Here is a 22,941-nt window from a genome sequence, read left to right as displayed (position 1 = left end):
TTTAGGCATTACCTCGCTTCTTCCCGGTTCACCGTATACACGGATAACAACCCGTTGACACACCTGGACACGGCAAGACTCGGTGCCCTGGAGCAGAGGTGGATGGCCCGTCTGTCCAACTACGAGTTCACAATCAAATACCGGGCAGGACGCTCCAATACTAATGCGGACGCCCTGTCCAGGATGCCCAACCTGCCGGACGAAGGAGAAGATCCGGAGGGACTGGAAGAAGTTGAACTCCCTGCGTTCCACCGTCATGGGACTATCCAGTATTCCCACCGGGTAAGGGGTAAGCAGGCTGCTACGTTGAACCCCTTACCCCACTACAACTGGGCGGAAACGCAAGACAGCGACCCTGCCGTCCGACTGGTGAAGGAGATGCTGACTCGGCCGGAGGCTCGCCTTGAACCAGACGCTCCGGAGGAAGCCAAACAACTATGGGCGGAGAAGAGTCGACTATTCCTTTACAAGGGGAAGTTGTGCCGCAGAATGGTCAACTCCCGGACGCATGAACTACTCTGGCAAGTAGTGGTGCCCCGAAGAGACGCAGCCATGGTGATGGAGGCATACCACGACGGAGCTGGACACTTCGGGTGGAAAAAGCTGGAGTTCCTGCTGCGCGAGCGGTTCCACTGGGTAGGCATGAGGGGAACCATCGAGAAGTGGTGCAGAGACTGTGGCCCGTGCAATCTGAGAAGGAAGGACCGGGCCAGCCAGAAGACTCCCCTGCAGTCCATCGTCACCCGGCAACCGTTGGAACTGGTAGCCTTGGATCATGTAAAACTGACCCCAAGCAGAAGTGGCTACGTCTACGCGTTAACCATCGTGGATCATTACTCCCGGTTCTTGGTTGTCATCCCCGTCAAGGACTTAACGGCTCAAACAGCAGCTAGGGCCTTCCAGCAGCACTTCTGCCGTCCACACGGGTACCCGGACCAAGTGCTGACGGACCAGGGACCTGCCTTTGAAGCGGAGGTCTTCCAGGAATTCTGCAATCTGTATGGCTGCCGGAAGATAAGGACGACACCCTACCATCCGCAAACTAATGGACTTTGTGAAAAAATGAACCAGGTGGTAATGGATCTTCTAAAAACATTGCCCCTGGAAGAACGCAGTCTGTGGCCTGAGAAGTTGCCCGATCTGGTGGACCTATACAACCACATCCCGGTAGGTTCCACCAACTGTACCCCGGCTTACCTAATGAGGGCGAGACCTGGTAAGTTACCTGTTGACCTGGAAATGGGAGTCCTGACACCTGAGGACACTTCACCAGAAACAGACTGGGACACAGAGAGGCAGCAGCAGTACCGGAGAGTACAGGAGAGCGTGGAGCGAAGTCTCTGTCAGGCTAGGGAAAGACAAGAGAAGACTTACAACCAGTATGCTCCCGCTGTTCCCCTGGTACCCGGAGAGCAGGTCTTGAAGAGGAAAAGACGGCTCCACAAGTTGGATGACCAGTGGGAGAAGGACCCGTACACCGTACTGCCCTCAAGCCACGAGAACCCGAAGGTCTGTACCATCAGTAAAGACGGAGGGGAAACCACAGCCATTGTATCCCGGGACCACCTGAAGAAGTGTCCCGAACAACTGAGGAACCCTGAAGAGGAACAAGAAGACCATCGACCCGTGGGAGAAAGGGAAGATATGGTTAGTACCGTGCTCGGGGACTTCCCTCGGTCTTGGACTCAAGTCAATGGTGCAGTTGTGGTACCCGTACTCACCTTCCTCCAACCATCATTCCAAGAACCTACGGAGCAACGGGTAGAGCTGGAAGAACAGCCGGTCCAGGAGGCAGAAGACTCCACACAAGTAGAACAGGAGAATCAACCCTCTGCTTATAGTGAGCCTGCCGTACCCCTAGTGAGACAAAGAGCCGGTAGACAGCTGCCCAGTTTACCCTTGACAGCTCCTACACCCTGTAGTTCAGGGCCAGACAGTCAGCTCCGTAGGTCCACTAGGGCCACTAGAGGCCAGTTACCCGCACGTTGGAGGATCTAAATGTTTAAGCTATTTTATAATGTTTACCTGTCTATAGTTGCTTGTGTGTAATTTTGTATTTCTAGTTGTTTTTAGGAATCCTTGGTGGATTTACCGGGAATCCTTGTATATAGTTGGAGCGTAACCCAGGATGGACTAAAGACTGTCAAGGACTCGGGGTAGAACAGACCCCTACCTGGTTACGTCTCCCTGTGTTGGTGAAATGGACACCTTGCTTTCTTCAGAGACTGCACCCGGTTGCGGACACGCCGTAACCATCTTTATGTGTTTTCTTATTGTATTATTAATGTTTTGCCTTGTTATGTTTTCTAAATGTGTTTAGTCCCGGAGTACTAAATTTTACTAGGGGGGAATGTGACACCCCAGGGGTCTGGTTGCCACAGTAACGTAATGTTATGTCTGAGAGCAGGTGGGAGGTCCTTTAGTCAGGGATCCTGTGCATGCCACACCTCCTGCCCAGTCTTGGGAGGGGAAGAACTTCCCCTATATAAACCTGGGGCTGAGGCAGGGTGAGTGAGTAGAAGAAGAGAAGAAGTAGAGACAGCATAGGAAGAAACAGCAGTTACAAGGAGTCAGGGGCTGGCAGCTGCAGAGTTCGCCCTGACTAAGAAGACTTTTTACCGGACCCGGAGTCCGAGGCTGTGGGGACTAATTCCTGCCCAGCAGCAGAATCCGTCAGGCAGGGGATTTCAGGTCCTCTGGCCCAGAAGCCCGAAGGCACGGTCACACGCGTGGGACCAGCACCGCCATCGTGGAGCGGAAGCCATTAGAAGGCCCCGAGTCACCGGCCATACGGGTGAGCACCACACGGTACACTCAGGGACGTGGGCTACTTACATCAGCTCCTAGCAAGGTAGCCAGAAGAGTACAGTCAGTTTGGGAGGCCTACAACTACGCCTGGCCAGGGGAGATCCCATCTGCTCAAGGACTGACCAGGCCCCATCCGCTAGCAAGTACTCCGGGAGGGTCTTTTGTTGTTACCAGTAAAGACCCTGAACTACACCGTACCGTCTCTGAGTGGTTCCTGCTACCCCCATCATCCACGTCGACTGCCCTGAGGCCATACCCCTCCCGTTGGGGGTTATACTATCACGCTGCACAATCCCACCATCGGCCTCAGCGGTCTGCCCTGCAGCAGCAGCCCCCTGGCTGCACTCAACGGGTGGCGTAGTCATCAACCATTTACTACTAATGGACTGCCGTCTAGTTTGACTCCCTGGGCACGGACCGGGTCACCGCCACGAGACTACAACCCTCCACAGATCCGGCTCCGGGTAAGCTCCCGCATGCGCAGCGCAGCGCGACACAGGCCCAGGGGCGCGTCATACACGCACAGTGTTTTTTTTGTATTTTGTTTTATTTTTTTGAGGTGGTCAAAATGCCAACTTTTCTAGTACCATCCGTCTCCGGAAATGCTTGTTCTTAGAGAAGTTTTTAGAGGAGAGTTATTCATTTTCTGAAGCGATTTTAAAGCATTTTTCTATTTTTGTAGCCTTTTGATTGGACAGTCTCTAGTTTGCAGCATTTTTCTAACAGGAGATGCTTTAATGAAGTGATGTGCACGTTCTATTTTTCCCACCAGGTGTTGTTAGAAACCAGAAGCAGGAAAAAAAGACGCAAAAGACTGAACATATGACCAGCAAAGTGATTTTACAATAGAGATGAATAGAAATAGTCTTTCAAATATTTTTGAAGCAATTTTCAGGCGTTTTGAAAGCAGAACTGCTCAAGAAATCACTTACATACTACATACCCTAAGCCATTCCTTTATGTTTTCATTATTTTTTATCCATTACTTTAGAATCCTCTTATTGCTTTGGCTCATACAACTGCATAAAAAAACAAGCAGTACACTGACTCTAGGCTAGAATCTCACATGCAGCTTTTTAAAGCAAATATTTGATAAGATTCAAAAGAGAGAAATATCAGTATTTTATACGTTTTCTTTGTGGATACACTCCTGGCTTTGGCTCAAAGTGCATTAAAAATGCTTGTGTGATTCCATCCTACTGTAGAATAACGTTCAAAATAATAGCAGTGTATTCAAAAACATGAGTTAAGCACAAAATCTTTATACTAGTTTTTATTTCCATTCATTGGGAACATTGCACACTGTTTTCTAATTCAAAAGATGAAGAGAAATGTATATAATTTTTAACTACTTTACAGAAAATAACAAAAAATTAACATTGGGCTGTTCTAAAAAATAGTAGTGTCTGCATTTGTCTTTACAAACTCACAATAGGTACTCTTTTTTTTTGAGGATTTAGTATTCATGTGAATCATTACTATAATATTTAGTTGTATAACTACAGCTTTTTAGAACTACTTCACATCTATGTTGCATAGGGTCAACCAAATTCTGGCACCTGTCAACTGTTATTCCAGCCCAGGATGCTTTGACTACATCCCACAATTTTTTGGCATTTGTTGGCTTTGCCTCAGAAACAGCATTTTTGATGTCACCCCACAAGTGTTCTATCGGATTAAGGTCCGGGGATTGGGCTGGCCACCCCATAACCTCAATTTTGTTGAACTGGAACCAAGATTTTGCTCGTTTACTGGTATGTTTAGGGTCATTGTCTTGTTGAAACATCCATTTTTAGGGCATATCCTCTTCAGCGTAAGGCAGCATGACCTTTTCAAGTATTTTAATATATGCAAATTGGTCCATGATCCCTGGAATCCGGTTAATAGATCCGGCACCATAGTAAGAGAAACATGCCCATATCATGATGCTTGCACCACCATGCTTCACTGTCTTCAGAGTATACTGTGGCTTGAATGCCGAGTTTGGGCATCGTCTGACGAACTGTCTGCGCCCTTGGACCCAAACAGAACAATTTTACTTTAATCAGTCCACAAAATGTTTCTCCATTTCTCTTTAAGCTAGTTGATGTGTTCTTTGGCAAATTGTATTCGCTTCAGTCCATGTCTTTTTTTTTAACAGTGGTACTTTGCGGGGACTTCTTGCTAAGAGATTAGCTTCACACAGGTGTCTTCTAACTGTCACAATACTCACAGGTAACTTGAGACTGTCTTTGATCATCCTGGAGCTGATCATTGGCTGAGCCTTTGCCATTCTGGCTATTCTTCAATCCATTCGAATGATAGTCTCCCGTTTTCTTCCACATCTCTCTGGTTTTGCTTTTCCATTTTAAAGCATTGGAGATCATTTAGCTCAACAGTCTATCAATGTCTGCACTTCTTTATAAGTTTTACCCTCTCCAATCAACTTTTTAAAGTACGCTGTTCTTCTGAACAATGTCTCGAACGACCATATTTCTCAGGCTTTCAAGGAGAAATGAATATACAACATGTGCTGGCTTCACCCTTCACCCAGGGGCAGCACAGAGGATAGCACTGCAGCCTTGCAGCTCTGGGGTCGTGGGTTCAAATCCCACCAAGGACAACATCTGCAAGGAGTTTGTATGTTCTCCCCCATATTTGCGTGGGTACCTCTGGGTTCTCCGGTTTCCTCCCACACACCAAAGACATACTGATAGAGAATTTAGTTTGTGAGCCCCAATGGGGACAGCGATGATAATGTATGTAAAGTGCTGCGGAATAAGTTGGCGCTATATAAAAAGTAAAGATTAGATTATTAAATAAGGGCCACCTGATTCACACCTGTTTCTTCACAGAATGATTGACCTCACTAATTGAACTCCACACGGTGATTATTTTGAACACCTCCCCTTACAATTAATTATTCAAATACTCAGACTCAAAAACATGCAGATCGTGAAGGCTGAGTCTGTTGGTTTTCTTAGAATCTACTGCACCAACTGGTAAATTATTTGACATGTGGTAATCTAATTTATACCAACAGCAGTTAATCTGGTTAGGCATATTGGACTGCTATTATTTTGAACACTACTGTAAGTAGCCAATAAATATGTTTTGCTTCATCACTAATAGTTCATAAGAGTATGTTCGATAACATTTCTTGTTTGCTGATAGACCACATGATGATGTCTGCTTTGTAGACTGGGATTGACCTTTTACAGACTTATTTACATAGTTCTGTATATCGTGGTACGGGCTCAGATAGACAGCCGTATTTCTCGTGCGAGCATCGCATCGCAGTGCACGGACTTGCCCAGCACCTTTCCTGACCTAAGCTTCACAGCTTGACATACATCAGTCTGTCACGCTCAGGTCAGGAGAGGTGCTGGGCAAGTCTGTGCACTGCGATGTGATCCTCGCACGAGAAATACAGCTGTCTATCTGCGCCCTAAGGCTGTAGATCAATATCTGATCTTAGACTTTAAGAACAAGATAACGACACCTCGGCTCTAATTAGTATGACAATCTATGCTAGAGGTTTAAGGGTATGTTTACACTGGTTTTTCTTCTCCGCCAGCATTTTTTTGAGCGAGTCTGCTCACAAAACGCCAAAAAGAATTGTCCCATTCATTTGTATGAAAAAACGACTTTGTTCATGCGTTCAGGCTTTTGGGCGCCTTTTAACCCCTTCACGACTTATAGGTACGTCATAAGTCGTGTCCCAGCATTTGATGCGGGCTCCGGCATTGAACCCACATCTTTTCAGGCACATTACAGCTGATGTGATCACCACCCGTGGCTGTTAACATGTCAAATGTCGCTGTCAATCTCTGACAGCGGTATTTAACATGCACGCACCACCCTGTCACATGATCACGATGGGTTGGCATGACAGGGTCTACATGCTTGTCATTGCAGAACTGCTATGAGCACCACCCCATGGCCGGCGTTCATAGTAGATGAAGCCCTGCTATGTGTAGTACAAGCAATCAGGAGATCAAAGCTTCAAGTCTCCTAAGGAGACTATTGAAGCAAGTAAAAAAAAAAAAAAGTTTTCAAAAATATAAAAAAATATAAAAGTTCAAATCACATGCCCCATTCAAAATAAAACAATAAAAAAATACAGAATATACATTTTGTATCGCTGCATTCAGAAATGCCCAATCTATCAAAATATAAGAAGAATTAATCCGATCGATAAACGGCGTAACGAGACAAAAAAACAAAATGCTAGAATTACGTTTTTTTGTTTGCAGCAACAATGCAATAACAGGCGATCAAAACATCGTATCTACCCCAAAATGGTATCCATAAAAACGTCAGCTCTGTGCACAGAAAATAAGCCCTCATACAGCCCCAGATCCTGAAAAATTGAGACGCTACAGGTCTTGGAAAATGGCGCCTTGTTTTTTTACAAACTTTGCATTTTTTTTTCACCGTTTAAATAAAAAAGAACCTGTACATGTTTGGTATCTGCGAACTCGTAATGACCTGGAGAATGATAATGGCAGGTCAGTTATAGCATTTAGTAAATACGGTAAAAAAATGTAAAAAAATTTGTGGAATTGCACTTTTTTTGCAATCTCACCGCACTTAGAATTGTTTCCCGTTATCCGGTACTGTATATGGTAAAATCAATGGTGTCGTTCAAAAGTTAACTATATGGTAAAACTGACCTGGCAATATGATTTTCCAGGTCAGTATGATTATGCAGATACCAAACATGTATAGTTGTTTTTTTGTTGTTTTTTTAAGTGGTGAAAAAATATTTGGAAATTTGTAAAGAAAAGAAAAAAAGAATTTGGTTGTGTCACCATATTTCGAGACCCATGACGTTTTAAATTTCCATCACATGGGGCAGTGTGAGGGCTTATTTTTTGCCCCCTCAGCTGACATTTTTATTGATACCATTTTTGGGTAGATGAGATGTTTTAATTGCCTCTTAAAGCGGCTTAAAAAAACAAATTCTGGCGTTTTGATTTTTTTCTCATTACTCCGTTTACCGATCGGATTAATTTATCTTATGTTTTGATCGACGTCTTACGAATGCAGCGATACCAAATATGTGTATTTTTTTATTTTTAATGGGGCAAAAGGGGGGAGATTTGAACTTTTATTTCATTTTATTTTTTTGAATATTTTTAAACTTTTTTTTTTTTTTTTACTGTATTTAATAGTCCCCTTAGAGGAACTTGAATCAGCGATTGTCTGATCACTTATATTATACGTAGCAGTGCATCAACATTGCAATACATGGTGAAAAGTCAGTCTCCTATGAATGGCAGCTAAATGCTGGCTTCACAGGAGAATTGTCATGACAAACACGGAGGTGTTCAACAGACCCCTAGCTGTTATTGGCAACCTATCAGGGCTCCGCGATCACATCCCATAGATTGACAGCGGCATTTAACATGTTTAATCATGTTAAACACCCTCGGCTGTTAGGGACAGATGATGGCTGAATAATTCAGCCATCATCTGCCGGGAAAGATATGGCCACAACTTGCGAGCCAGCATCAAGGTCAGGGACCCAACATATGATGTAACTGTACGTCATATGTCGGTAAGAGGTTAAAAAATGAGAGTTTCATTCATTGCTTACTAGATAAAAATAAAAATAACAGAAAAATCCAGATAAAAAGATGCCCCCAAAAAAACTTTAAAATGTTAATGAAAAAACGCCAGCGAAAAAAGAAGACTACAAGGCGCTTCAACAAATGACAACAGTAATAAAAAAATGTTTAGAATTTCAAAAAGCCAGAGACAAGGAGCGATTCTTAAAGCATCTTTTGCTTGAAAAATGGGCATTTTGATTGCAGGGAACGATGCAGTGTGAACAGACCCTAACATGGACTACCTGGGTGGTTGTGCCCTTTTTCCTTTCCGTTAAGTTGTGAATTGAACAGATATGTGGTAGAAAAAGTCTGAATCACTGTGCGCTATGCATCTCCTTTTTCTCCTATAATGTGTCGGCCGACATATGATCAGATGTGCCTGGTCCTTCGTGAAATAACACAAACTGTTCAGATAGTTTCTTCTATGCAGGTACTAAACTGCAGAAACTTCCTCCGTTCAAGTTTTTGTTCAACTATTTTTTTCCCTTTGAACTACCTGGCACCAAGGTATAACTAATGTGTAAAAACTAGAATTGGTCTCTTTCAAAGCAGTGACATTTTGACAAGAAAAGGATGTAATAGACATAACTGTATTCTTCAGGGAATGCTTCCTGTAAGTGCCTCCAAAACTCATCTTTTTGTGTGTACTGTATGTTTGTAATATATGTGTTCTGGGCTGTAAATTGTCTTTTATTATACTCCAGCCTCTAGTCCGAGGATGTGCCATAAAACAAGATGTAGCATCTCCATGTGCAGAGACTGATAAAATTTATATGAAATATAATGGAAAGCAGAAGTTGTTTTGAGCTATTTGTCCCCATTTCATAAATAATAATCCTCTGATAAAGATATTTATTAGCTCCCAGCCTTATTACGTGCACCTTTAGCTTTGTATTTGGTGCAGTCGTGAGATGTAAAGTTATTAACCAGGAGTCTATAGTGGTCACTAGATCATGTAAAGAGTCAGACTACTCTACTACTACCCTACTCAGTTGATGATAAGTTTGGATAAAAATCTGCTTAATAAGCAAAAAACTTTTTATTTTTTGTTTGCTATATACCACTACTATTATTCTGCAGCCCTCTAAGGGCTCATTCAGACGTCCGTTTCTTTCGAGTACAAGTTCATTAATTCATTACTCACTTGTTCTATCCGTGTTTTTCACGGACAGCACTCGCACCTATGATAGTCTATGGGGCTGTTCACATGTCCCATTTTTTTCTTGCAGACCGAGTGGTTCGTGCAAAATCGCAGAGATATGTTTGATATTTATCTGAGTGTCGGACCAAATCGGTGAGTCTAAGGGTCTGTGAAAAAATTGGACACCAAGATTTTTTATTTTTAAGATCCAAGAAAAACTTATGAAACTAGGACCAAACTCATGTGACAACCTGATGAACCAAACCATTGGGTCCGTTTTTCATGGACGTCTGAAGGAGCCCTATTACAGCCACAGTGCTGACTACTGGGCAGCGGGATTTATTGGGCAAATCTTTTCCAGTGTTATTTTAATTTGACTTGTTTCCTTTGTGTACAGCTAAAACAGGTTTAACCCGTCAATGACCACAAATACGACTTAAAATTGACCTGTGATATAAGAGACTAGCATCCCCCGACAGGTGACAATCCTGTAGCTGTCACCTGTACACTATAGCTGACTACTTGCTGCATCAGCCATGATCAGTGTTGGCACCATGGCCTTTTAACCCCTTAGATACAACTGTCAATAGTGACTACAGCATCTAGATGGTAAACAGAGTGTGGGGGCTCCTTCTTTAACCCCATCGGCACCCTGAGATCTTAATTGTGTGGTCCTGATATTTGCCATGGCAGTTCATGGCCAAGTAATGGCCTTAGAGTCTGCCGGCTGTAGTGGCTTGTTCAGAAGTTGGAAATATTGACGTGGTAAAAATACATTTTTTCATTACTGATCTGCCACTTTACTTTAATTTCTGAAAAGCACCAGAAGGGTTAATAAATTACCTGAAAGTCATTTTGAATACGTTGAGGGCGCGGTTTTAAAATCGTATCACTTTTGGGGATTTCCAATATATAGGACCCCCAAAGTCACTTCAAAACTGAACAGGTCCCTAAAAAAATACATTTTGTAAATTTCCTTTAAAAAAAATGAAAAATTACTTCTACATTTTTAAACACTTTAAAATGATAAAATAAAACAACACTTACAAACAGCACAAATGGTACTGATGTAAAGCAGACATGAGGGAAATGTTATTAAAGTTTTTGTGTTTTATGACTATCTGGATTAAAGGGATAGTCATTCAGAATTTGAAAATTGCTATTTTTTTTTACATTTTTGTCACATTTCTGATATTTTTAAAAATAACCACAAAACATATCAACCTAAATTTACCACTATCATAAAGTATAATGTGTCATGAAAAAAAATCTCAAAATCAATGGGATATGTTGAAGCGTTCCAGAGTTATTATCACAAAGTGACACATGTCAGATTTAAAAAATTTGGCCTGGTCATTGTAACACAATATTTACAATAGAAAGATGTTTTCCCACCTTTACATAATCCTATCAAGTATAGAGCGAACATGGCACCTATAGGAACGTTATATATAGGAAAAATGGAAAACCTAATAATTTTGATGCATCTTTCAGGTTGCCTTTTTGCCTAAATCAGAAATCTACACCACTTATGAGCTGGAGTAGATTTCTGCTTTAATTTAGGCCTCTTTCTTATAAATAATAGACCCAGGTTGACCATATTAAGCCCTTGCCACATTTAAGAAAAGGGACAAGGATGGTGTAAAAATGATAAATCTCACAAATTCTATTCTTGCAATAATGTGTTGCGTAAATATTTGTGATTTTTATATATGGAGTACAATCTACCGTAATTAATTTTCCCATAGCGTTTGTCCTTTCTTCTCGTGAAAGACTTTTCTCTAGATTTTACGTAGCTGCAGAAATTAGCATTCTCTTAGATGCAGAGGCCTTACCAATGCTCCTCACTGATCTTGCGTGTAGTTATACGACTTAATGCTACACCCAGCTGTTTACAAGGTTCATCTACAATACCAGGGAACACAAATTCCACATTAGACTTGAAACTGCCACAGATCTGTGTTGGTGATTATAAAAGTAAGTACCTGACTGTGGTTTCTTACAGAGCTCCACCCTATGTAATTTTGTGGATGGAATCCTATAGCAGTAGCAGCTAATTACTTTGTCAGGGAACTCGTGCTTTGCAGTCAGTTTTCTTATTCATCCATAAGATTTTTGATGGGTTTCAGCTGCTCCATACTCCACCAGCAGAGTGTGGACCTTGTTTTCTGCAGATGGCATCGTAATGCTGAAAAAGGAAAGGACCTTCATCAATATAAAGTTGTTCCTTATTCCGTCTCCAACTCATGTCCCATTCTTATTTCCATTCTTATTTGCTGTTAAAAGAGAGTTTGCAGATCCCCATATGCATTTGATAGCTAGTTCTGCCCAAATCATTGTGTGTGGCCAGCTTTACTGTTGGAACTTTTGATAAACAATTGTTATTTTACTAATTTCACCATGCAACATAATGTGATTTAAAAGGAAACTTTCACCAGGTATTTTCCTCCTAATCTGAGAACAACATAATGTAGAGACAAAGACCCTGATTCCAGCGATGTGTCATTCACTGTGCTACTGCTGTAGTTTGGATTAAATCTATTTTATCAGCAGAACATTATCACTAGAGGATAGTAGACCTGCTACCATGTGATCCTCCATATTGATGAAGTCTGTATAACCACATTCCCACCACTGATTGGCAGCTTTCTGCCTATGCACAGCGTACACAAAAAAAAAAAAAAAAAAAAGGCTGGCAGCTAATAACTGATGTGGATGGGGTTATACAGAGCTCAGCATCCAGAAAACTGCAGGATCTGCAGAAGATAAAATGTGATTTTATCAAAACTGCAGTAAGCAACACAATGGTACATCACTGGAAGCAGGGTCTCTGCATTATGCTGCTCGGAGATGTGGCAGCAAACATATGGTGACAGATTCCCTATGAGGATTTGCTCCATTTTTTTTTTTTATTTTGAAATGTGTCAATTTTACTGTAACAGTATTTGCATTTCGCCGTGACCTTTAATGTTTGCCTTAGGCTAAATTGCCACTGCATCTACTCACTTAGCCTACATTATACCTCAGGAGCTTTTCCCAACATATACTGTAACGTTCCCTTAGGCCCCTATTCACCAGGTATGCATCTAAGCTTTCTTAGACTAGGCACATGCTGCGTCTGTACCCACTGTCAGGCTCTTATACTCAGGATTGAAAAAGGAGGAAAAATGAATATTGCGGCATAAAAGACATTAATTTTATTCAATCAAAATTACGTAATAGCAAGTACAAAAAAATCACATAACATGATAGGAGATATAAAGTGCAAGGTGCCAGGTATCAGAGGGTCAAACGGAAGATGGATCATACAAGTTGTGTGGATGTAAATACCTCCATATAAATGTAAAAGATGGGAGTTGGAATATATATCAGGAAGGTTTTGTGGGGATACATGCTTAATAGTATACTGCTCAGTGCTAATGGAGGGCTCTGAAGCCCAAACGTGTAGATAATTCCCTTTAGTACTTATCCCATCCCCCTAACAATTAATGGCTTTGAGACATGCGCCTCTTGAAAAAGATTGGCGAAACGCGCGTCGGGGCGCGTCGTCATCCTCATCACCACACCTGTCGGTGGGCCACTCCTGGGTGAGTTTTACAGGGGATACCATTAATTGTTAGGGGGTTGGGATAAGTACTAAAGGGGATTACCTACACGTTTGGGCTTCAGAGCTCTCCATTAGCACTGAGCAGTATACTATTAAGCATGTATCCCCACAAAACCTTCCTGATATATATTCCAACTCCCATCTTTTACATTTATATGGAGGTATTTACATCCGCACAACTTGTATGACCCATTCCGTGTGACCCTCTGATACCTGGCTCGTTGCACTTTATATCTCCTATCATGTTATGTTATTTTTTGTACTTGCTATTATGTAATTTTGATTGAATAAAATTATGTCTTTTATGCCGCAATACTCATTATTCCTCCTTTTTCAATACATTTATTATATGAGTAGGCAACAATCGGTCCAACATCTGGTACTTATGACCAGACACCATGGTCCGTCCAGCTTTGTAAGGTGGGCCACTGTTTGTTTACTTCTTATACTCAAGATGTAGAGTTATGTGCCCGACACAGTTAGGATTCATGCCTGGGTATCCATCAGACATAGGATCCCATTGTAAAAGAAATGTATACCAAATGTAATAAGTTTCTTTGCAGTGGTCCTATGTATAAGAAAGCCTGCTGCACTTTCCTATACTGTGAAATAAAGTGTATGTAGATGCATAACTGCCAGACGGGGGCTGAAAGAGCACACTTTTGGACTCAATGGGTGCCTTTAAAAAACTTCAGTTGTATGTTGTAGTCTGCGCACAGACAGCACTTAGCCTTATAAAGAGGGTAACTATAAAGGGCCATATACCATCTGGTATACTTTTTATTTACAATGGGCTCCTATAGTGGATGTATAGGAATCCATCCTGACGCTGGCCACTGTTGGGCATGTACCTCCAGGGTGTATGTTCCTGACAGTGGACACAGACACGATGTATAACTAGCTTTACTTAGCTATATATACATTTAGTTAAAAACTTTTTTAAATGTTAGCCTTAAGGCTGTGGAAAACTTTGACACAGGAATTGTTTTTTGCACATGGTGGTGGTTAATTGGTGTAAGAAACAAATCCTTAGGCTGCAATCTTTATTTCACCATTAAGGTTAGAATCCATTGATATGCAGTTTGTAACTTGCCCCTAGTTTAGTATTTTTCCCATATGTGTGTTTCCGTTCTAGTAATACATGCTGGATGTCAGGTCTGTGTGTCCAGGATGCTGCAGCTTCTGCTAGGTTTACTGTTGATATGGAAATATACTCTACTGGCAAAGAACCGGTCTTCACAGTTGATTTGAATGAAAATAAGATTTATCTAGAATAAGTTACAATTATACAGTTCATGAATAAATAAAGATAACGGTTAATAAAAGTATACAGAGATCCATATGAATGTCCTTCAGTTATAGAGTAGAAGTCTCTGTGCCTACAGAAATGTATATATATAGATATGTCTGTGTTTATATGAATGTATTTATGTGTGTATATATATTTACACATTTGTGTGTATATATGTGTTTTTTTGTGTGTATGTATTGTGACTGAGTCACTAGTGAAGTATGTGAGGGGAGGTATGCTTCTCTATGGCTGTAGGCCCTAGTGAACTGAACTATGACTTTTCTCCAGCAGGTTTTATGTTGGAGGGTTTAATCACCATTTTGATAGGAGTGGTTTTGTGTGATTGACATAGAGATGGGGGGCGGGAGTCATTCACCCTACCTCCACCTCAGGGTGTGGCTGAGCAAGGTTAAATGCTCAGTCACTATTTTTTTTTCTCTGGTGTGGTCTGGAGAGTGAAGTCTCCAGGCTGTGTGTGGTGAAGCCAGAGAGCTCCACCGAAGGACTTGTGTTTGGTGGGACTTCACTGTGTTACCCAGAGCAGGCAGAGCACCGCTTACTTATTTACTTTGCTATACTTTATCTTTTGTTTTCCCATTTTCTCGGAGATGACTTGTTTATTTTTGTGGAACCCTGCTGGAGTTTATGCCTTATAATAAACCAACAGGAACCCGAGGCGTGTGTCCTGTGTCTGCCTCTGTGAGAGCAGAGCAAGTCGCTATAACCACAATATGTATAAACAGGTGCTTCTCACAAAATTAGAATATCATCAAAAAGTTAATTTATTTCAGTTCTTCAATACAAAAAGTGAAACTCATATATTATATAGAGTAAGTACAAACAGAGTAATCTATTTCAAGTGTTTATTTCTTCTAATGTTGATGATTATGGCTTACAGCCAATGAAAACACAAAAGTCATTATCTCAGTAAATTAGAATAATTAACAAAAAACACCTGCAAAGGCTTCAGATGCATTTGAAAAGGTCCCTTAGTCTGTTTCAGTAGGCTCCACAATCATGGGGAAGACTGCTGACTTGACAGATGTTCAGAAGGTATTGACACAGACACACTCCACAAGGAGGGTAAGCCACAAAAGGTCATTGCTAAAGAAGCTGGCTGTTCAGAGTGCTGTATCCAAGCATATTAATGGAAGGTTTAGTCGAAGGAAAAAGTGTGGTAGGAAAAGTTGCACAAGCAATCGGGATAACAGCAGCCTTAAAAGGATTGTTAAGAAAAGGCCATTCAAACATTTGAGGGAGATTTACAAGGAGTGGACTGCTGCTGGAGTCATTGCTTCAATAGTCACCACACACAGACATATCCAGGACATGGGCTACAAGTGTCGCACTCCTTGTGTCCAGCCACTCATGACCAATAGCCAACTCCAGAAGCATCTTACCTGGGCCAAGGAGAAAAAGACCTGGACTGTTGCTCAGTGGTCCAAGGTGTTGTTTTCAGATGAAAGTAAATTTTGCATTTCATTTGGAAATCAAGCTCTCAGAGTCTGGAGGAAGAGTGGAGAGGCACACAATCCAAGCTGCTTGAGGTCTAGTGTGACGTTTCCACAATCAGTGATGGTTTGGGGAGCCGTGTCATCTGCTTGTGTTGGTACACTGTGTTTTATCAAGACCAAAGTCAGCGTAGCCATCTACCAGGAAATTTTAGAGCACTTCATGCTTCCCTCTGTCAACACGCTTTTTGGAGATGGAAATTTCATTCTCCAACAGAACTTGGCACCTGTCCACACTGCCAAAAGTACCAATACCTGGTTTAAAAACAACAGTATCACTGTGCTTGATTGGCCAGCAAACTCGCCTGACCTTATTGACAAGAGGAAGATGAGACACCAGACCCAACAATGCAGACGAGCTGAAGGCTGCTATCAAAGCAACATGGGCTTCCATAATACCTCAGCAGTGCCACAGGCTGATCGCCTCCATGCCACGCCGCATTGATGCAGTAATTGATGCAAAAGGTGCCTCTACCAAGTATTGAGTGCATTTACTCAACATACATTTCAGTAGGCCAACATTTTGGATTTTAAAAACATTTTTCAAGCTGTTGTTATAAAGCATTCCAATTTACTGGGATAATGACTTTTGTGTTTTCATTGGCTGTAAGCCATAATCATAAACATTAACAGAAATAAACACTTGAAATAGATCACTCTGTTTGGAATGACTCTATATAAAATATGAGTTTCACTTTTTGTATTGAAGAACTGAAATAAATTAACTTTTTGATATTCTAATTTTGTGAGAAGCACCTGTGTGTGCATATATACAGTGGGTACGGAAAGTATCCAGACCCCTTTAAATTTTTCACTCTGTTTCATTGCAGCCATTTGGTAAATTCTAAAACATTCATTTTTTTCTCATTAAAGTACACTCTGCACCCCATCTTGACTGAAAAAAAAACAGAAATGTAGAAGTTTTTGCAAATTTATTAAAAAAGAAAAACTGAAATATCACATGGTCATAAGTATTCAGACCCTTTGCTCAGACACTCATATTTAAGTCACATGCTGTCCATTTCCTTGTGATCCTCCTTGAGATGGATCTACTCCTTCATTGGAGTCCAGCTGTGTTTAATTAAACTGATAGGACTTGATTTGGAAAGGCACACACCTGTCTATATACGACCTCACAGCTCACAGTGCATGTCCGACCAAATGAGAATCATGAGGTCAAAGGAACTGCCCAAGGAGCTCAGAGACAGAATTGTGGCAAGGCACAGATCTGGCCAAGGTTACAAAAGAATTTCTGCATTACTCTAGGTTCCTAAGAGAACAGTGGCCTCCATAATCCTTAAATGGAAGAAGATTGGGATCACCAGAAGTTTTCCTAGACCTGGCCGTCCATCAAAACTGAGCAATCGTGGGAGAAGAGCCTTGGTGAGAGAGGTAAAGAAGAACCCCAAGATCACTGTGGCTGAACTCCAGAGATGCAGTAGGGAGATGGGAGAAAGTTCCACAAAGTCAACTATCACTCAGCCTTCCACCATTCGGGCCTTTATAGCAGAGTGGCCTGACGAAAGCCTCTCCTCAGTGTAAGACATATGAAAGCCCGCATAGAGTTTGCTCAAAAACACATGACTGACTCCCAGACTATGAGAAATAAGATTCTCTGGTCTGATGAGACGAAGATAGAAATTTTTGGTGATAATTCTAAGCAGTATGTGTGGAGAAAACCAGGCACTGCTCATCACCTGCCCAATACAATCCCAACAGTGAAACATGATGGTGGCAGCCTCATGCTATGGGGGTGTTTTTCAGCTGCAGGGACAGGACGACTGGTTGCAATTGAAGGAAACATGAATGCGGCCAAGTACTGAGATATCCTGGATGAAAACCTCTTCTGCTCTGGACCTCAGACTTGGCCGAAGGTTCACCTTCCAACAATACAATGACCCTAAGCACACAGCTAAAATAACAAAGTAGTGGCTTCAGAACAACTCTGTGACCATTCTTGACTAGCCCAGCCAGAGCTCTGAGCTAAACATAATTGAGCATCTCTGGAGAGACCTGAAAATGGCTGTCCACCAACGTTCACCATCCAACCTGACGGAATTGGAGAGGATCTGCAAGGAAGAATGGCAGAGGATCCCCAAATCTAGGTGTGAAAAACTTTCCCAAGAAGACTCATGGCTGTACTAGCTCAAAAGGGTACTTCTACTCAATACTGAGCAAAGGGTCTCAATACTTATTACCATGTGATATTTCAGTTTTTCTTTTTTAATAAATTTGCAAAAATGTCTACATTTCTGTTTTTTTCAGTCAAGATGGGGTGCAGAGTGTACTTTAATGAGAAAAAAAATGAACTTTTTAGAATTTACCAAATGGCTGCAATGAAACAAAGAGTGAAAAATTTAAAGAGGTCTGAATACTTTCCGTACCCACTGTATGTGTGTGTATGTATGTATACATATATATATATATATATATATATATATATATGTATATATATATATATATATACGCTAGTTAAGAACATAATAAACCTAGACAATATTGGCAATTTATAGATTACAATATCTTTATTGATTATTTAACACTGTGTCTCCCAAAAAAAAGAACTTTATATACGACCAAGAGAATGCCAAGAGTGTGCAAAGCAGTCATCAAAGCAAAAGGTGGCTACTTTGAAGAACCTAGAATATAAGACATATTTTCAGTTGTTTCACACTTTTTTGTTAAGTATATAATTCCACATGTGTTAATTCATAGTTTTGATGCCTTCAGTGTGAATGTACAATTTTCAAAGTCATGAAAATACAGAAAAATATTTAAATGAGAAGGTGTGTCCAAACTTTTGGTCTGTACTGTATATGCAGCAATATGATTATTCCGTCCTAGGTGCATTACTCTACATTTATCAACATTAAATCTCATATTCAAAGTGTATGCCCATTCAGTCATCTTATCCAGATTGTTCTGCAATATTGTAGTGTGAAGGTCAGATTTTAATATCCTACATAGTTTTGTGTCATCAGCAAAGACTGACACTTTACTCTGTCTCATCCACAAGGTCATTAATAAAGAGGTTAAAAAGAATCGGTCCTAGCACAGATCCCTGCGGTCCCCACTGCTGACTATATCCCATTTAGACAAAGTACCATTTATGAAGACTTTGTTTCCTGTCATTTAGCCAATTCCTTACCCATCTGCATATAGTTTCTTCCAGACCTTGTTTCTGTAGCTTCAGTATAAGACTGTTATGTTGTACAGTATCAAATGCCTTTGCAAAGTCCAAATAAATCATATCAGCCGCATTACCAACATCCAGATTAGCACTTGCCTCCTCATAGATACCCAACATGTTGGTTAGACACGACTTATCTTTCATAAATCCATGCTGGTTGTCAGTTATTATATTATTCTCTGTGATATATCTCTGCAGGTCATCTTTTAAAATGCCCTCAAAAACTTTGCACACTACTGATGTCAGACTTATCGGATGGTAGTTACCTGGATCCACCTTCTTACCTTTCTTAAATATCAGCCATCCTCCAATCCTGTGGCACCAACCCTGTTACAAGAGAGTCTAAGAAGATGAGATACATTGGTCTGTCAATTATTGAGCTCAGTTCCCTCAGTATCCGTGTATGAATGCCATCTGGGCCAGGGGATTTGTCAAGGTTTAATTTGCTCAGACGCAGGCGTACTTCTTCTTGTGTTAAACTAGTTATATCAGGTGGTGAACTTTGTTTTTTGCCTTGTTGAAAGATCCCTGGAACAGTCATTTCATTGGTGAACACGGATGAAAAGTGACTGTTTAATATCTCAGCCTTTTCTTTGTCCTCTATAATTATTTTGTTATTATTGTCTTTTAAGAGGCTGATACCTTCTTTTTTTTAATTCTTGCCATTGATGCATTTATAAAAAAAATTAGGATTTATTTTAATATCGCTGGTGATTTGTTTGTCTGTCGATAACTTTGCTAGCTTTATTTTTTTTTTTACATTTCTTATTGAGATCTTTATACTCCTGAAATACTATTTCTGTATTCTCGGCCTTCAAGATTTCGAATGCCCTTTGTTTTTGTCTTATTAAACTTTGTACTGTTTATTTATCCATAATGGCTTATTTTTATTCCTTCTCATTTTTTTACCAGAGGGTATAAGTTTTCTACAGGATTCTAGTAGTATTTCCTTAAACATTCCCCATTTATGTTCTGTATCCATAGTTACCATGACATGGTCCCAATCAACACGATTAAGCTCTTCCCTTAATTTGTTGAAATCAGCTTTCCTAAAGTTCCAGGTTTTTGCATTTCCCTTTTTGAGTGTTTGATTGAAAAGAGAGCAGTGTGTGCGGTTGGGGAGTTATTGCCCATATTTGTTGAAGGGTTTATTCACTACTTTCATATTGATGCCCTATCCATAGGATAGGGCATCAATGTATGATCGGCGGGGCCCCGCACCCAGCATCCCCGCCGATCAGCTATGATTGGTGCCGCTGGCCGGAAGTGCTTACCTGCGGTGCTTGGCCGTCAAGTTGCAGTGGCCGACGCTTGTTACTGCATATCCCCCTCCTATTCAATTCAATGGGAGGCGGATGTGCAGATGCCCGCGGCGGCCACTACAGATGGACGGCCAAGCACCGCAGGTAAGCACTTCCTGCCGGTGGCCACCGCCGCCGGCACTGATAACAGCTGATCGGTGGGACCCAGGTTGCATTGATATGGCATCAATAGGATAGGGCATCAATGTGAAAGTAGTGGACAACTTCTTTAAGTGGTTGAAGCAAGTTGTTATTCCATAGTTGTCAACTGTCATAGATTTTTTGTGATGAAAGGGGTGGCGTTTATGTAAAGCCCATTCAAAAGGGCATTCTGGGTGTTGCCAGGAAAGGTGAGGGTGTTGTAATGGGTTAGGAAGCAGAGTTGGGGAGATGACTTAAATGCCCAAATAACTGCAGTTATATATATCTGGGGTTTATGGACTCTTAGACTATGTGCACATGATGGCTTTTCCGCAAGCGTGAAATAAATGTTAAAAGAATGAACCTATGATTAAAAGTGTAAAACCGACTTGCTGTTCTTATGTTCAGTCTTTGGGGCTTCTTTTAACCGCTTCATATTTTTAAAAATGCAGGAAGTGACCTGATTATTCTTCAGGCGGCTTCTGCTTGAAAGACGTTCATTATTTTATACAAAGAAGTAAAAAATAAAAACCACCAGTGGCAAAGCCACTGCAAAAAATGAACGCAATGGCACAAAAAATTGCTTCAGGATAAACATTTGTTACCCACGCGCCGCTAGGTTCAGATAGGGACGAGACAGGTTACATGAATTCTTTGGAATCCTGGGGGAACTGTTACTCAGGGCGACCATAGACCATGTGCTGCAGCTTCTCTCAGGCACACAGGGGTATTGACCCTCAGGCATAGGAACATAGATTGTTTCACTTGCTGACCAGACACACTTGACAAGAGTCCTCATAAACGGTAAAACAGTAGCATTTAATAAGAAGCCACACAGCCAGTGCAAGTTAAGTCTTATGAGCAACAGGCTCCAGTGCCAAACCGTACAGTTTCCTTAGCTGCACAGCAGTTCACAGTCTTCCCATTAGTACAAGACAGCACAGTTATAATGCAAAGGCACATTAATGAACACAACATTCTTTACAGCACAGTGAGATGGAGGAGAGGGGAGGGTTTGCTGAGGGAGATGATCCCTGTGACACCATTTCTTACAGTCCTCATCTTTCTGTTTGTCAATATTCTGCACTGCTAGTTCAGGAACTCTACCTGACCTGTGCTTAGCTTCACTCCTGACTTGAATCCTTTTCACTTGCAGGGGCGCTTCTGTGAGATACAGAACACACACCACCTTTCTCTTCGGCTCCAGCCAGACAGTAAACAGCTTCCCCACAATTCCCCTGGGGGTCTGCTAAAACACTCCCCTTCTCCTGTGACTGTGTTAACCCCTCTAGTTGCTGGATGCTTCTGGAGCACAACACTTCCTGTCTCATGTGCTTGTGTTACTTCTAATAGTTGCTGAATGCTTTTAAAGAAACAGCACTACTTCTGCATGTCACACTCTGCAACAGCACTACTTCTGCATGTCACACATTGCTGGAGTTTTCCTGAAATGTCTTCTGCTTGAAAAAGTGGGAAGGTATAGAATCATAGAATGGTAGAGTTGGAAGGGACCTCCTGGGTCATCTGGTCCAACCCCCTGCTCAAAGCAGGATTCACTAAATCATCTCAGACAGATATCTGTTTGAAGACGTCCATTGAAGACGAACTCACCACCTCTCGTGCCAGCCTGTTCCACTCTTTGATCACCCAAACTGTCAAAAAGTTTTTTCTAATATCTAATCTGTGTCTCCTCCCATTCATTTTCATCTCATTGCTTCTAGTCTTTCCTTGTGCAAATGAGAATAAAGATGATCCTTCTACAATGTGACAGCCCTTGAGATATTTGTAGACAGCTATTAAGTCTCCTCTCAGTCTTCTTTTTTGCAAGCTAAACATTCCCAAATCCTGTAACCGTTCCTCATAGGACATGGTTTGCAGACCGGTCACCATTCTGGTCGCTCTTCTCTGAACTTGCTCCAGTTTGTCGATGTCTTTTTTAAAATGTGGTGCCCAAAACTGGACGCAGTATTCCAGATGAGGTCTGACCAAAGAGGAGTAAAGTCCGATAATGACTTCACGTGATCTAGACTGTATGCTTCTGTTAATACATCCCAGAATTGTATTTGCCTTTTTTGCTGCTGCATCACACTGTTGACTCATGTTCAGTCTATGATCTATTAGTATACCTAAGTCTTTTTCACATGTACTATTGCTTAGCTCTGTTCCTCCCATTTTATATACGCTTTTTTCATTTTTATTGCCCAGATGTAGTACTTTGCATTTTTCCCTGTTAAAAACCATTCTGTTAGTTACTGCCCACTGTTCCAGTTTATTTAGGTCTTTTTGAATCCTCTCTCTCTCTTCTCTAGTGTTAGCTATCCCTCCTAGCTTTGTGTCATCAGCAAATTTAATCAGTT

The 22,941-nt window shown here is 41.4% G+C and overlaps 1 protein-coding gene across 2 annotated transcripts in view; it reads left to right on the top strand.

Annotated features, from left to right (window-relative positions):
* ACACA (acetyl-CoA carboxylase alpha) overlaps nt 1-22,941 on the top strand; it is a 486,736-nt gene that overhangs the window by 388,246 nt on the left and 75,549 nt on the right. The window lies entirely within an intron of this gene.

The sequence above is a fragment of the Phyllobates terribilis genome, unplaced genomic scaffold (assembly GCF_046119375.1).
Source record: "Phyllobates terribilis strain yellow unplaced genomic scaffold, ASM4611937v1 Scaffold_2__4_contigs__length_985480577, whole genome shotgun sequence".
Classification (NCBI taxonomy): Eukaryota; Metazoa; Chordata; class Amphibia; order Anura; family Dendrobatidae; genus Phyllobates; species Phyllobates terribilis.
The sequence above is the reverse complement of the archived record's forward strand: the minus strand, read 5'-3'. Positions and strand labels throughout refer to the sequence as shown.